The sequence below is a fragment of the Coturnix japonica genome, chromosome 33 (genome assembly GCF_054131305.1).
Source record: "Coturnix japonica strain WE chromosome 33, WE-NBRP24, whole genome shotgun sequence".
NCBI classification, from domain to species: domain Eukaryota; kingdom Metazoa; phylum Chordata; class Aves; order Galliformes; family Phasianidae; genus Coturnix; species Coturnix japonica.
The window spans coordinates 2,295,333-2,309,309 of NC_140695.1; the positions used below are offsets into that span (position 1 = coordinate 2,295,333).

The window sequence follows — 13,977 nt, forward strand, 5'->3', positions numbered from 1 at the left end:
AATGGTTTTAAGTTGAAGGAGGGAAGATTTAGGTTGGATGTTAGGGGAAAGTTCTTTACTAGAAGGGTGGTTAGGTCCTGGAACAGGCTGCCCAGTGAGGTTGTGGATGCCCCGTCCTTGGAGGTGTTCAAGACCAGGTTGGACAGGGCCCTGGGCAACCTGATCTAGTAAATGTGTATGTTTGGTGGCCCTGCTAGGCAGGGGGGTTGGAACTACATGATCCTTGAGGTCCCTTCCAACCCGGGTAATTCTGTGATTCTGTGATTCTGTGATTCTGTGAAACCGGATGGGGTTTAACAAAAGCAAGTGTAGAGTCTTGCACCTGGGTAGAAATAATTGCATGCACCAGTACAGGCTGGGGGAAGAGCTGCTGGAGAGGAGCTCTGCTGAGAGGGACCTGGGCATCCTGGTGGACGACAGATTGACCATGAGCCAGCCACATGACCATGTGCCCTTGTAGCCAAAAAAGCCAATGGCATACTGGGGTGTATTAAAAAGAGTGTGTCCAGCAGGTTGAAGGAGGTGATCCTCCCCCTCTACTCTGCCCTGGTGAGGCCTCATCTGGAATATTGTGTCCAGTTCTGGGCTCCCCAGCACAAAATAGACAGGGATCTCTTGGAAAGAGTCCAGCAGAGGGCCACTAAGATGGTGAAGGGCCTGGAGCATCTCCCCTATGAGGAGAGACTTAGGGAGCTGGGTCTGTTTAGCCTTGAGAAAAGAAGGCTGAGAGGGGACTTGATCCAGGTTTATAAATACCTGAGGTGTGGGAGCCATAGTGGTGAGTCTGGTCTCTTTTCAGTAGTGCGTGGGAATAGGACTAGGGGTAATGGGATGAAAGTACAGCATACGAAGTTCCGCACGAATGTGCAGAAGAACTTCTTTACAGTGAGGGTGATGGAGCACTGGAACAGGCTGCCCAGGGAGGTGGTGGAGTCTCCTTCTCTGGAGATATTTAAGACCCACCTGGACGCCTACCTGCGTGACATGGGGTAGGGAGCCTGCTTTGGCAGGGGGGTTGGACTCGATGATCTCTAGAGGTCCCTTCCAACCCCTAAAATTCTGCGATTCTGTGATTCATTCTCCTATGACAATATACATTTAGCAACTCTAATTGAATTTAATTTCATTAAGTTCAACATTCTATTAGCAGAAGAAGTCCATGGAGCTTTAACCTTCTTTTCATCTTCTAATCCATCTCCCTGGACTTGTTCATCTGTTTTGTGTCTCATATCTTTACCCTCACTGCTGTTAAAATCCTCAGTCTCAACCTTTGTGCCCTTCACCTTCTGTTCAGGAAACCTGCCTATATGCAATATAAGTGCATTATTCTTGTAAAAAAAAATTGATAAATTCAACTAGTTCCACCCTTGGAAAGGTTACTTTTCGTGAAAGGAGAGGCTGAAAACACTTCACCTGTGACAGTTCACATAAAAAACAATTGACTGAAGAAGAATTGGGAGTCTCAGAGCTGTGTTTATATTTGACAGACTATTACATTTCTGCTTCAAATCCTTTCCACTTCCGTACAAACAAGAAATAGAAAATTGCTACCTTGGCTCTCCTCTTGCAAAGGACCTTCAGAAACATACTGTTGTGCTGTGGAGCTGTGATCTCCCTGCCCCAGGCAGCAGCTGTGGCAGCACAAGCCCTGCCAGGGGGCTCCTTCCCCCCACACGTCTCCCCGCAGCGCCCTGGGCAGCTCCCCGGGCAGGCTGAGTGCTGACCCTGGCAGGCAGCAGACTCCCATACCCGGCACACAGCCCCTGGGGCACAGCAGGGACCCTGCTCTGCAGGACAGCCCTGGGCTGAGACATGCAGCTCCCCCCCCAGCTCTTATGCCACAGCACAGAAGCCCTCAGCTGGAGCAGAAGCCTTTTTCAACAGTACAGAAACACGCATTACCTGTAGCCAATCTGCTATGGAATGTTGCATATTTTGTTAACCCTCTATTAAAAGCAGCTGCATTGCCTACTGCATGATACTTACCGTGTCGTGGTCTGTGAACAATGCTCCTTCAGAGAGCTTGCAGCCCGCTCACACAGTACACATCTTGTAAGCTCACTCCAATTTCTCTCCTCTCCTTCTGTCACCTGCAGGCTGTGCTGTGCTCAAGAGCTGCTCCTGGGCACAGCTGTCTCTCTACATCTCTGCCCACTTTTATGAGCTCCCTGTGTTCCAGAAACCCGACCCAGCTGAGCAGTAGAGGATGTCATTTTTTATCCTTCCCACTTGTCTCCCCTGAGATTTACCTGCATCCTAATGGTCAACAGCTCCTGAAAGACAACAGCATCATGAGCTTTGAAATCTGTTGAATTTAACAACAGATTTCAAGTGGTCAGTGACTAATTCCAGACATGTTCTGGGTCATCCCAGAGAGTGTTTGCTCAAAGAGGGCACTCATACAAGGACGGGATATCATAGAGTCATAGAATCGCCAAAGTTAGAAATGACCTAAATGATCATCCAGTCCAGCTGGTCACCTATCAGCTCCCAGAAACCATGTCCCTCAGCACAACATCCAATCATTCCTTGAACACTTCCAGGGTCAGTGAATCCATCACCTCCCTGGGCAGTCCATTCCAGGTCCCAAAGTTCAGGACGTGGCATTTGGTCTTGGTGAACCTCATCCCATTGGCTTCAGCCCAGCTCTACAGCCTGTCCAGATCCCTCAGAAGGGCCTTGCTAACTTCAGGCAGATCCACACTCCCAGCCAATTTGGTGTAGTTTGCAAACCTACATAGGATGCACTCAATGCCCTCATCCAGGTCATCAGTAAAGATACTGAAGAGGACAGGCCCCAGCACAGACCCCTGGGGAACACCAGGTAGGCACAAAGGTGGGCGTCCAGGCTGGTCTGGAATATCTCCGGAGAAAGGGACTCCCCAACCCCTTGTGCAGCCTGTTCCAGGGCTCTGTCACCCTCACTGTAAAGATTTTTCTGCATACATTCGTGCAGAACTTGCTATGCTACAGTTTCTGACCATTTCCCCTTGTCTTGTCTCCACACACTGCTGAAAAGAGCCTGGTCTCTTCTCTTTGACCCCACACCTCAGATATGAGCACTGACATGAGAGCAACCCCCTTCACATTTCCCCTGTGAGCAGAGCATCACAGACCAGAGACACAGTCCCCATGTATCATGCAGTGTTATTCTGCTTACCAACAGCAGAGGCCAGTCTTTCTCTATGCTCCATCTGTGGCATACTCCAGAGTTCAAGGCATTGTAAAGCTATGGCACATCTACGTTCTTGCAATGATGACACCTTAGTATGCTCTGGGCTCTCATTTCAACTGCATCTAAATAAGTCTAGGGTCATACAAGTCGATGAGAAGCTGGCAAATGTTGTCTCATTGTAAGGAAGAGCAAGAAAGATGACAGGGGCAATTATGAACCAGTCAGTCTCACTCCAGTGCCTGGTAAAAGTATGGAGAAAGTGAAGGTGGGAGTTATGAACAAACAGCTGAAGGACAATTGTGTCATTGGTTGCAGCCAATGCAAGTTCCCGAGGGGAAGTTCCTGTTTAACTTCTGATCCCTTTATGACATGATTATCCATTTAGCTGACCAAGGGAAACCAGCTGATGTTATCCCTGGGGATTTCAGTAGAGTTTTTGAGACTACTCACAGCACCCTTCTGGGCAGAATGTCCTGCATACAGCTAGACAAAAACAGAATGTGGTGGGTGAACAGTTGGCCAATATGTCAGGCCAAACAGACTATAGTCATTGTGTTTCATCAGGCAGGTAGATGGTCATTGTCAGGGTTCCCCAGGGCTCCATTTTAAGGTCACTTCTCTTTCATGTTTTTGTGGATGACTTGCATGCAGGACTAGAAGATGTTCTGAGCAAGTTCGCTTATGAGACCAGATGAGGAGGTGCTGTTGCCTTCACTGAGGGTGAAGAGGACTTGCAGAGAGATGTGGACAAGGCAGAGAAGTGGGTACCAGTTGGTACGAAGCACCAAGTGCATAACGCATAACAAGATCAAGTGCCTGATTGTGCATCTCGGTAGGGTCAACACTGGACATACACACTGACTGCATGTGGGACATTGGAGGGTGGTCTGACTGAAAAGGATTGGGGGTCCTGGTCAGCATCAAATTGAATGTGAGTCAGCAGTGTGCCCAGAGAGCCAGGAAGGCCAATGGTCCCCTAAAGTGCATCATGCAATTTATTGCCATCTGGGTGAGGGAAAGGATTGTCCCCCTCTGCTCTGCACTGCTACAGCCACACTTGGAGCACTAGGTGCACTTCTGGGCAATGCAGAACATAAAGGACATCAAACTATGGGAGAGTGTGCACAGGAGGGCACTGGAACTGAGAGATCTGAAGTTCAGAGTTTCATTGGAACTGACTGCTTGTTCAGACTGGGCCCTTCTCACATCGCACATCCTGTGATGAGACACAGGGTACACATGGGACATGAACTTCAGACCGTCCTTGCACCCCATGCAGAACCTGGGATCTTCTGTCCCCATGTCTTTCATTAAACATCATACAGACCTCAATCCCACTGCCCCATGAAGGGCCCTGAGCCAACATGAGAGACAGGATCTCCCTGCCAAGGGTCTGGGAATCAGAGCTTATCCTGTTTGCTTCTTAAGAGAAAGGAGGATTTTCTTAGCATCAGAGCCACCATGCCATTGCCTTTGCCTGACTGTATTCATGGCTTCCAATTATCTGCTCTAATTAGTGCCTTGGGAAGCTTGCTTGCTAATGGCCCTCAGTGGGCCCATTAATACTCCAAGAATCTTCATTGTTACTTCTGCCTTTGTCTTGCTGTACTCTGTGTAAACTTCTCTTCACTGGAGATTTGATTGATTCAGCATCAAATGCGCCCTGGGGCCCATTGTAAGGAAGAGCAACTTGTGCCTTGTGCCTTCCTGTTCTCCAGGTTTTCAGAACTTGTTCAGAAAAATGGAGACAGCTTAAAGAGCAAGAATCAAAAAAGCATTTATTTTCTATTTATTTATAGATTGTTTTATACAAGAAGTAAAAGAAGCATTTTGCAACTGATGTCAATCCATGTCTCCATGGAGAGATATCTAGAGAGAGATTTAAGAGGAAGAATCCAGCAGACATTTATATTCTATTTATTTATAGTTGGGTTAAAACAAGACATTAAAGCAGCACTGAGCAACTGAGAGTGATCCAGGATGTCCCAATGAGTTCTGTTCTGCTAATGTGTTGACAAAGCTCCTCAACATCCCCACCTCATTTCTAATCACATTGGCCCCATGGGACTTGCATCACTTTTCCTCACATCACTCTTCTCCTCTGCTGTTACCCACTCAGTGTTAAACCACCTTTGCACCAACTCCCACTGGCTTTCCACAGAGAACCAGCTGCATATGGGAAAGGAAAGATTTCTCTTTTTTGTTTTTGGCCAGCAAACAGAAGGAAAGGTGATGCAATTGAATGAACAGTAAAACACAGTGATCACCTGCATGCCATGTCCAAGCTGCGTCTGTTGAGATTTGTCTTTCACAGGGAATAATTGTACAAGAAATGAGTTAGAAAAAAATCGGAAGGGATAGATCGAATCACAGTGAAGGAGTTGACAACAAAGTCCATCAGACTTTGGAGAGATGGAGCAAATTCCAGTAATCTCCCTGAAAGTCAGAAATCAGCCAGACAGTTGGGAGGTATCTGATTGATCAAAGAGCAAAGGATGGAGAAATCTGGAGGGCAGTGGGAGGGGCTCATGTTCAGATGGCCTGTTGAAATCATGCCCTTAAGAGTAGCCATTTATTTAGGAGAGATGGAGACAACTGGTGGATGAGTGACAGCAAATAGCAGCAGGGTAGAGCAGCAGTGGATGCCGGCCTTTAGTCACAGGGCATTGGTGCTGGCACCGCTGTCCGTGTCTGTCATGATTTTGTGATTTTTGCTATTGGTGTTCCACATCATAACATCATGTGGAGCGCAGAGAATAACTACATGTTCCAGAGGACCTCAAGATCGGAGCAGGAAATACGTCACGGAAGTGACGCTCGCTCTCTCTCTCTCACTGCCTGGCAGCAGGTTTGGGTGTGCTTCCAAACCATGGTGCCTTCAATTTCAAAGTTGGCTTCTCAGTCTTTGAAGCCTCTCTCTCTTACTTATTTTACTTGTTTTATTAGCCTCAGATTCAATTATCTTGTACTATATTGTGTTATCTTGCACTCCGATATCATACTTAGTAAAATATATTTTTCCTCCTTAGATCTTAGCCATTGCTCTGTTTGTTTTTGATGAGCCCAGCTTCCATCTCCATACCATTTCCCATTTTCCTGTACCCAATTTTGTGGTAAGGGGCCTGACTTGTCGAATCAAACTCCATAACCACAAAGTAGTTATAAAGCAGGTATGTTTAATGAGGGATGCACATACACCTTGGTGCAAGGGGGAGAGCTCCACCTCACTTCCACACCGTTAGGAGAAAGTGTGCAACAGATATAGGCTGAACTAATACATCATCAATAGTTTGCAGGAATTTGGATACATATTCATTACATTCCTGAGACCCCATTAGCATGCAGTCCCTCCCCCCTTGAGCATGCGTAGTGAGTTGTGGGGGTGGTCGTGGGATGAAGGCTCATCATCTTCCTCGTGAAGGCTCATCATCTTCCTCACCGTAAACTTTCAACCCCTCGGGAGGGGCATTCTCCAAACTGGTTCCAGCTTGCTCTGTGGACATCTAATCACCATACTGTTCTCGGGCTGTTCCACCCTTATCTTCATGGCCTTCATCCCCTTTTCTCAAACTTAGCGTCTGCAATTCCCCCTCTCTCTGCTCCCCCTTAACATAAACTATCTATCTGTAACTACCCTTTGCCTTAGTGAGGCCCCTTTTCCCTTTCTGTAGCAAAGTGTTCCCTTTTCATCTACTATGGGGTCCCTTAACACTATTCAATTCCCCCCTTTTCTTTAATCTAGCAGGGCTTCCACCTGCTAGATCATTTTATTCTTTCTTGACGTGTCCTGAAATAAGCCCCGCTCTCTACCTTTTGTCTTAGCTCATGCCTCTCTCATTGCTCATATTCCCTTCCGGTATCCTCGCACAGACACAAAAATCAACTTATAACAACACAAGTAAAACACACCAAGAGTAGCAAGGTGATGCAGACTAAGAAAAGCTGTTTTAGTCATCCTAAATTTGGCAACTAGTAAGTTTATCCCATAGTCCAGAGAAAACCATTCCCCAGTTGATGTTATCCCTACCTACTCTATGTTGCAATGCAGTTTTGGATAAACAGGATACCTCCTCTTGGATTGTCCATCAGGCATCTGCAGCAGCATCCTCAATTGTTTCTAAGGTTACAGAGATTTTCATACAGCGATATCCCCCTTTTCTTGGGAGTTCTGTGAAATCAATTTGCCATTGTTGCCCTGGATAGCCCTTTCCTGTGAGGCCCACTTGTCACGGCTTGAACGAAAAGTCCACCTGTGTCCGTGACAGGGGCCGTGGGCCCCAGAGGGGCCCTAGGCCAAAGGAAAAAAAAAAGTTAATTAGGAAAAGAAAACAGCAGCAACGATCTAAGGAGGTACACTTATTTACTAAATACTATATCGAAATACAGAATAACACAATATAATACAATATAATTGAAAATTGAGCTAACGAATCAAGCAAAATAGGAGAGAGAATGAGTCCCGTAACTGAGAGGCCTACTGTAAAAATCTAGGCGAACGGCTGAAGGCTCCCACACACTCCCCTGAACGCCAGAACTCGAAAGACGTCAGTCTGTTCTGCGACCAAGTTAATATTGAGTCCAGGTCCCGTGACCTATCGTGTTGTTCTCTGGGAGATGTAGTCTTCTTCTGTAAGTTGCAGATTCAGTAAAATTATTCATGCTTTATATGATGTTATGATGTGGAATACTGATAGCAAAATTACAAAATTATTAAACCATGACATTCCACCCCTTATTCTACATCATTACATTATGTTTATACATACATACACACTCTTACGTATAGTTGTGAACAATCAGCAACCTTATTTTCTCAACCATTTATATTTATTCCATACAAATCCCTAAGTTGAGAACAAAACTCTATAACTTAACCTACTATTTATTAATTTTGAGAAAATGGCAAAACTGCCAGAAAAAGGAAAACATGTCAGCGGTGGAGGAGAAAGGCAGCTTATATTTTATATACCTTATATATTAAGGTATATAGGAAAAAGTGTTTCCTTAACATTAATCCACTCTATCTTAAGTCCTGTGCCTAACTGAACATTCGTCAAATATTTTCTGAGACTCTACCTATATATCTACAGGAAAATTATTGGCTGCACTCCCAACATCAAATTCCCTTGTGGTACACATTGGACATCCCCATTTTTGTCCATCACCCACCATGTGCACCCAGGTCCCTGGGCAAAGACAGTACCTCGGAGAGGTTTGACCTTTCCAGATGCTGGAAGGACCCAAACTGTTTTTCTCAACACGCTCTTTATGTGTACTACAGGAACCTTATCTCCCTCCACGGTACGTAGGGAGCTGGATTGGTTAGGACCATTACGATTACTAGATCCTCGAGTGTTGACCAACCAGGTGGCTTCTGCTAAATGGTTCTCCCAATTTTTATATGTTCCGCCACCCATTGCTTTCAACATAGTTTTAAACAACCCATTGAATCGTTCAATCTTACCAGAAGCTGGTGCATGATAGGGAATATGGTAAATCCACTCAATACCATGATTTTTGGCCCAAGTGGTTACAAGAGAATTTTTAAAATGGGTCCCATTATCTGATTCAATTCTTTCCGGAGTGCCATGCCACCACAGGATTTGCTTTTCCAACCCTAATATGGTGTTTCGGGCGGTAGCATGGGGTACTGCGTATGTTTCGAGCCACCCAGTGGTTGCCTCCACCATGGTGAGTACATAACGCTTACCATTGCGAGATCGTGGCAAGGTGATATAATCAACCTGCCATGCCTCTCCATATTTATACTTTAGCCACCGCCCTTCCCCCCAAAAAGGTTTCATCCTCTTGGCTTGTTTAATTATGGCGCATGTTTCACAATCATGAATAACCTGAGCAATAGCGTCCATAGTAAAGTCCACCCTTCGGTCTCTGGCCCACTTATATGTTGCATCCCTTCCTTGATGACCTGAAGTCTCGTGGGCCCACCGAGCTAGGAATAATTCACCCTTGTTCTGCCAGTCCAAGTCTATTTGAGCCACCTCAATTTTGGCAGCTCGATCAACCTGATGGTTATTTTTATGTTCTTCAGTAGCCTTACTTTTAGGCACGTGAGCATCTACATGGTGCACCTTTACAACAATGTTCCTTATTCGGGCAGCAATGTCTTTCCACAGTTCAGCAGCCCAAACAGGTTTACCCCTTCGTTGACAATTATCATTTTCCCACTGTTGCAACCACCCCCATAAGGCATTTGCCACCATCCATGAATCAGTATAAAGATGAAGCATTGGCCACCTCTCCCGTTCAGCCACATCTAAAGCCAGCTGAACAGCCTTTACCTCTGCAAATTGACTTGATTCTCCTTTACCTTCAGTGGCCTCTGCAACTTGTCGTGTGGGGCTCCATACAGCAGCTTTCCATCTGCGATGCTTCCCTACAATACGACATGATCCGTCAGTGAATAGGGCAAATTTCTTTCCGTTTTCTGGTAGCTCATTGCATGGTGGTGCCTCTTTAGCACGTGATACCTCTTCTGTAGGTGGTGTTTCAATTTTTTTACTCTCAGGCCAGTCCATGATCACTTCTAGAATTCCAGGACGGCTGAGTTTTCCCATTCGAGCTCATTGAGTAATTAATGAAATCCACTTACTCCAAGTGGCATCAGTAGCATGATGTGGTATACTGATAGCAAAATTACAAAATTATTAAACCATGACACCACTTGTGCCCTGTTCCTGGTTCTGGGATTGTACTTTGTAGTGCTGGTTTGCCCAATATATTCTCTTATCTTCTCTTAGAACAAATTTCCATAAAACACAAAAAGGCATGACATTGTGTCCATCTGGGCGCACACCCATCTGTCAGCATGCTCTCTTCCCTTCTAAATCATTAATTAGACTCCTGTCTTCTTTAGAATATTTTACAGGTTTTGACTTGAGTTCAGAGATTTTAAGTTTACAGTCTGGAATTGAAGCCTTCATCAACTGCCTGTACTGCCACCTGATCTATCATCCTATTTTCTGTTTCCTGTACAGTGTTACATTTCTGATGTCCTTTACAACATATAGTAGCAATTGGTAGATTTACATCATGCTGTTTTCCTTGTGTGTGAGCAATCTCTTTTCAGATGGTACTATGAGCGTGTGGCGCCCAAACACATATTTAGCATCTGTCCATATGATTAAGGCTCTTGTCAAGGCAGTTATTTCAGCCTTCTGAGGGGAAGTCCCCACAGCTGGTGGTTGTGCTTCGATTACCTACTCAGTAGCAGTGACTGCATGTCCTGCCTTACAGTCTCCTTGTCTCACAAAACTGCAGCTGCTGGTAAACCAGGTGTCTTCTGCATCTTCTAAGGGTTTGTCCTCCAGGTCCGACTGATGGCTGGAATGTGCAGTTTCGGTTGTTTCAAAGCAGTCATGTCATCCTGGTTCTCCACCAGGGGAGTTCCACTAAGGAAAGATACCGGGTTGACAATATTAGTTATGATTATTTCTACATCACCCTGCTGTACCAGGATGGCCTGGTATTTCAGGAATCTTTGGGGTTAGAACCAATGTCCCTTTTTGTCACCAAGGCAGTAAACACTGTATGAGATATTAAAACTGGTATCCTTTGGCCCAATGTACATTTACAGGCTTCTTGAATATTGAGCACCAGTGGAGCCACCGCCCTCAGGCACCCACGCCATCCCTTACTCACTTTATCAAGCTGTTTGGAGCTTATGGATCAGTCCATAGTTGTGTATCCACAGTCAGCACCATCCTGTCACTCCTGGGAAAGTATGGAGTTCCTTGGCAATTTGCGGCTCAGGGGTTTGGCAGATGGCTTCTTTCCTGGCAGTCTTTAAGGTTCAAAGTCCATCTGTAATCTCATATCCCAAATATGTCACTTGCTGTTATTGTTATTTGTGCTTCCTGTAAACCAAGAAACTCAGCAAACTCACAGACCATTGCACAGTTCTCTTTTGTTGCTGTGGCATCCAGGTGCTGCAGAAAAGTTCCACCACGGGATGGAGGATCCCAGATCTCAGGCTCATGAGTTGACCAGTTCTCAGAAATCATTAAGCTGTTCTCACAACCCTGGGTAACACTGTCCTGGTTAACTGAGTCTCTTCTCCCTGTATTGGCCAAACCAGGCAGAAGAAACATCCTTCAAATCCAGAAGGAAAACTCCACCTATTCATTCCTTAACTGGGTTAATAAAGTGCATGGATTTGCCACCACTGAGTGTATCCATTCACAGAATCACAGAATCACAGAATTGTAGGGGTTGGAAGGGACCTCTAGAGATTATCGAGTCCAACCCCCCTGCCAAAGCAGGCTCCCTACACCACATCACACAGGTAGGCATCCAAGTGGGTCTTGAATATCTCCAGAGAAGGAGACTCCACCACCTCCCTGGGCAGCCCGTTCCAGTGCTCCATCACCCTCACCGTAAAGAAGTTCCTGCACACATTTTTGCAGAACTTCCTATACAGAACTTTCATCCTGTTTTCCCTAGTCCTGTCCCCACGCACTACTGAAAAGAGACCAGCCTGGCCACTATGGCTCCCACACCTCAGGTATTTATAAACCTGGATCAAGTCCCCTCTCAGCCTTCTTTTCTCGATGCTAGACAGACCCAGTTTGCTTAGTCTCTCCTCATAGGGGAGATGCTCCAGGCCCTTCACCATCTTAGTGGCCCTCCACTGGACTCTTTCCAAGAGATCCCTGTCTTTTTTGTACTGGGGAGTTCAGAACTGGACACAGTATTCCAGATGAGGCCTCACCAGGGCAGAGAAGAGGGGGAGGATCACCTCCCTCGACGTATCTCTTGAAGAATTTAACTGTATTGAAGAATACAGGGATGCCGTCCGGACTTGCAGAAGTGGGATCAGGGAAGCCAAGGCGCAGGCAGAACTGAACTTGGCAAGGGACATGAAAAACAATAAGAAAACCTTCTACAGGTACATTGTACAGGCCAAAACGGGCGGACCTACTTTGGTAAATTTAAAAGGAGAACTGGCTTCAACAGATGAAGAGAAAGCTGAGGTGCTGAATGAGTTCTTCACCTCGGTCTTCGCTGGTGGCCAGGATTCTAGTCTTGTTCACGTCCCTAAGCCCTGCATCCCCAAACCTCTATGTGGGGACCAAGGAGGTAAATCCCTCCCCACTGTAAGGGTAGAGCAAGTCCGAGAGTGCCTCCTTAGACTGAATGAGTACAAGTCTATGGGGCCAGATGGCGTGCATCCCAGGGTCCTGAAGGAGCTGGCTGAGGTGGTTGCCGAGCTGCTCTCCATCATATTTGAGAAGTCGTGGCTGTCAGGTGAGGTCCCAGATGATTGGAGGAAAGGTCATGTCACTCCCATATACAAGAAGGGGAGCAGAGAGGACCCGGGTAACTACAGGCCGGTGAGTCTCACCACCGTGCCTGGGAAGATGATGGAACAGATCCTCCTGGACAACATGCTTGATCACATAAAGAACAAGCACGTGATCCGAGACAGCCAGCACGGCTTCACCGGGGGGAGGTCATGCTTAACTAATCTTGTGGCCTTCTATGATGGAGTGACAGTGTTGGTGGACGAAGGGAAGGTGACCGATGTCATTTACCTGGACCCGAGCAAGGCCTTTGACATGGTCCCTCACCACATCCTCATCTCCAAATTGGAGGGAAGTGGATTTGATGGGTGGACAACTCGATGGATAAGCAATTGTTTGAAAGGCTGCAGACAGGTGGTGGTCAATGGCTCTATGTCCAGGTGGAGGCCGGTAACGAGCGGTGTCCCTCAAGGGTCTGTCTTGGGACCGGTGCTCTTTAACATCTTTATTAATGACATCGATGAGGGAATGGAGTGCACGCTCAGCAAGTTTGCTGATGACACCAAGCTGAGTGGTGCGGTCGATACAGTGGAGGGAACGGATGCCATTCAGAGAGACCTTGACAGGCTGGAAAGCTGGGCTCGGGTGAACCTAATGAGGTTCAACACGGCAAAGTGCAAGGTTTTGCACTTGGGCCGGAAGAACCTCAGGCACCTGTACAGGCTGAGAGGAGTGGTCCTTGAGAGCAGCTCGGCAGAGAAACACCTGGGGGTCCTGATGGATGAAAAACTCAACATGAGCCAGCAGTGCGCTCTGGCAGCCCGGAAAGCAAATGGGATCCTGGGATCCATCAGGAGAGAGGTGGTCAGAAGGGATTCTGATTTCATAATTTCATGTCATACAAGTATAGGGAGTACAAGTATATACATACACACATAGGGAGGTGACTGTCCCTCTCTACTCGGCTCTTGTGAGGCCCCATCTGGAGTACTGTGTCCAGGTGTGGAGCCCTCAGTACAAGAAAGACATGGAGATTTTGGAAAGGGTCCAGAGGAGGGCCATGAAGATGATCAGGGGGCTGGAGCACCTCCCCTATGAGGACAGACTGAGGGAGTTGGGTTTGTTCAGCCTGGAGAAGAGGAGGTTGCGGGGTGACCTCACTGCAGCCTTTCAATACCTGAAGGGAACTTACTCCCAGGAGGGGAGTAAACTCTTGGAAAGGGCTGACAATAGCAGGACTAGGGGAAATGGTTTTAAGCTAAAAGAGGGAAGATTTAGGTTGGATGTTAGGGGGAAGTTCTTCACTAGGAGAGTGGTTAGGCCCTGGAACAAGCTGCCCAGGGAAAAGGTGGATGCCCCGTCCTTGGAGGTGTTCAAGACCAGGTTGGACGGGGCCATGGGCAACGTGATCTATGGGGTCTCTATGGGGATCTATGGGGCCTATGGGATCTCTATGGGGATCTATGGGGTTTATGGGGTCTCTATGGGGATCTATGGGGTCTCCTGGGCAACCTGATCTAGTAAATGTGTATGTTTTGT

The 13,977-nt window shown here is 46.7% G+C and overlaps 1 protein-coding gene across 1 annotated transcript in view; it reads left to right on the plus strand.

The window, feature by feature from the left end:
- Positions 1-13,977, plus strand: part of LOC146755354 (uncharacterized) — a 52,745-nt gene that overhangs the window by 16,826 nt on the left and 21,942 nt on the right. The gene's annotated exons all lie outside the window — the stretch shown is intronic.